The 3,269-nt window shown below is 34.8% G+C and overlaps 1 pseudogene; it reads right to left on the bottom strand.

The window, feature by feature from the left end:
- The window catches only part of LOC109393727 (elongation factor 1-alpha 1 pseudogene), a 7,072-nt pseudogene that overhangs the window by 2,247 nt on the left and 1,556 nt on the right, over nucleotides 1–3,269 (bottom strand).

Here is a 3,269-nt window from a genome sequence, read left to right on the forward strand (position 1 = left end):
AGCAAAAATATTGCATCAATAATGAATGATGAGAACCAAAAGGCACTGGAGGATTACATTCACAGTATTATTAGTATGCAAGCCAGCTTCCTCGACAAAGAAATGGAATAAAATAAAAACCATAGGCAAAGTCTTCGTGAGTGCTACAAAATATAAATAATTTTCCTGTGTATATTTCATATGAAGTCTGTTAAGTAATTTTATTTCTCTGACTAATGTTATGAAATAAGACCATTAGCAAGTTACAAACAATATACATGTACATAGTATTTTATCAAGCTTTTGTTGTCATTACATTTTACATATGGTGTTGATATCATATTCCCCATTATTAAATTCAACAGCAGCAAAAGGAACACATTTTATATATGTATAGAATTGCATAGATTTCAGTTTTAAGAAATGGGTTTATGCAATGATGGTTAGCTATAACTGAGGAAGAGTAGTAAATAAATGACCTGTTAGTGACATGCTACATTTTCCATACCTGGTTTGGTTTTGAGGCAGCCTAGTAGAGTGAGAAAAATGCAAATGGATTCAGAAGAAGGTTGTCTCCTAATTTAACCTTTGCTCCTTACTGTGTGATCTTGAGATAGTCACTTTCCCTCTCTGGAATTCAGTTTCTTCATCCATAAGATTCATCCATTAGAATTGCACAGATGATTTTAGGATTCTTTTCTACACAGACAGTATGTGAAAGAAGATTTTAATGCAAGAAGGTTCTTCATGAGAGATGACTATGATTTCAAAAACTTGAAAGGTTAAGGCAAATCTAGAGAGCTTGTTTTGGTATATACATTTAAAAAAATGAATTACATGAAAACACTTTAAAATCAGAAAACTTTACATTAAATAAATGCAGATTTCATAATTCCTTTGAATAACTAGATCTAGAAATGCTGAGCACATAGCCCATCACTCCAGTTGTCAGCTTTATGTGTTGAAAGGGAGACTTTCCCTATAAAATGAAGGCAAAAATACCTACCTAGCAAGGTCACTGTGTAAAAAGAAGTAAGCATGTAAATCCCTTAGCACAATCCCTAACACTTATGGGTTCAACAAATGACTTTCTTCTTCTCCTCCTCTCCTTCTCCTCCTTTTCTTCTTCTTATTATCATTTCCATGCATTCATAATAAGAAAGAGTAAAAACATTTGGAGATCAAGCCTTCCATTTCTTTATAACTACTATAGTTTTGGTTATATTAGAAGCAATCATGTTTGCAGAACACATATGTGATTTGCTCCAGATTTATACTTTATTATGATTAAAGTTTTATTATGATGAATATTGAGGTAGAAATCTAATTCAGGATTAGCTTGATAACTGACCAAGGAGTACATACATCCCAACCTTTGCATGAGCATGAGAGAAAAATGTGATACTATGATATATTTTATGAAAAGATGATAACACTTCAGCTAACTATGGCAGGATGATCTCTCTTAGGCAATTCTTCTATGGTGGAGTCTGTCCCAATGCCCTGAGGATGTCTTCCTGGTTTATAATGTATATTAATTTTCATATGATCCAATTTAAAAAAATAATAAAACAGAAGGAGGAATTCTCTAGAATTTAAATATAGAAGAACAATTCACAGCTACTCAACTCTTCCAAAATAACACAAACCAAGTAACAGCTTTTCTACTTCATAAAGTGAAAATGTGAAATGATAAAAGTAAAGGGTCAAAAGAACTTTTGAAGAGTTGCTGATGCCTGAAGAGTTTTATTTCTTTGGATCATCTATCTTTCCTGGCTCTTGCTCTTTTGTGTCTAATTTGCATTGTGTAGTAAAGATTCTGTGCACCTAGCCCTTGCTCCTCATCCTTCATTACCTGAGTACTGGTGCATTTTGGAACACTTCTCTCCGGCAATGCCCCTCTTTCCCTTGGACCCCTTCCATTGCACCAAATTATGATACATTGAAGGAATTTAGGTGCTCCTGTTACACTGGCCAAATGAATAGCTTCAAGGAAACCGCACGCCACTAATTGCCATATGCTGTGTTTTAGTTCACTAAGTTATGGCCTAACAGTTCATACCATGAAACCTCTTGAGTCCCAATCGCCTGAGGTCGCTTGGCATGAACAAAAAGGAAAGAAAAGCTTAAAATACCCCCAGAAAAACTCTCAATTCAACATTTTTCTAATAACCCCATACCCTTACACTTAGTCACACCATTAAATATTTATTTTCGTCTATTCTAGCATTTATTGTGTAGCATAATTGTCAGCTGCTTCTTTTTATTCTTTTTTTCTCATTTGGTTTTTCTGAAGACATGGCAATTTATTAGAAAACAATGGAATAAATAAAACAACCTCTCACATATGGAGCATTATGAGAAGCAGAGGCACACCATAGGTTGATTAGACCTTCAAAAGTCCTTTATAGCTAAGAAACGGGTCACATGGTATGAATGCATTAGCTTACAAAGGATCTTCTTTTCTACGTAGTAATGATACCTGTCAAAAGACTGTTTTTAAAGAATATGTTTTTAAAATTCAAATGTGCTATTATGAAAAACTTCTACCTAGTGATACCCCCTTAGAATAAAATTCCACAAGACAGAGACCTTATATGTTTCTTTTTCATTATGTCCCTTGAAGAGAGCCTTAGTACATTTCCAAAAATTTTTGAATGAATAGATACAAATATGGGTCTTTCTGGATTTGATATTCCATAATATGTTCAGTACTCTTTCTAGTAACGATCATGAAAGACTGATTTTGCTCTGCTCTTGTGTTCACTGGTCACTGCGATAGTGAGTTAAGACACTATTCTGGTAACCTCTTCTAAACTCACTTACAAAAATAAACTTACCACCTGTATTAGTTTCCTTTGGGTGCTGTAGCCAATTGAGGGTCTCACAACAGAAATTTATTCTGTCACAATTCTGGAAGTCAGAGGTGACACCAGGGTGTGAATTGGGCTGCAATCCTGCCCTGTAAGGTTCTGGGCAGGATCCTTCCTTACTTCTTGTAGCTTCTCGTGATGGATGCAGGTCTTCCTCAGCTGTGGCTGCTTAACTCCAGGTCCTGCCTCCATCTCCTCATGGGCTTCTTCTCTTCTCTGTGTTTGTGTCTCCTATGTGTGTCTTTTATAAGAACACTTATCATCGGATTTAAGGTTTTTGGATTATCCAGGAACATCTCATTTTGAGATCCTCTTTTTTTTTTTTTTGTCTCATTAAACTTCGTTTTAATGGGTCTCAAAATTCTGGGACAGATTTTTGGTCAAGTTGTTTCCATTAAAAATTACTGATTTTAAAAA

Source organism: Hipposideros armiger, unplaced genomic scaffold (assembly GCF_001890085.2).
Source record: "Hipposideros armiger isolate ML-2016 unplaced genomic scaffold, ASM189008v1 scaffold_387, whole genome shotgun sequence".
NCBI lineage: Eukaryota > Metazoa > Chordata > Mammalia > Chiroptera > Hipposideridae > Hipposideros > Hipposideros armiger.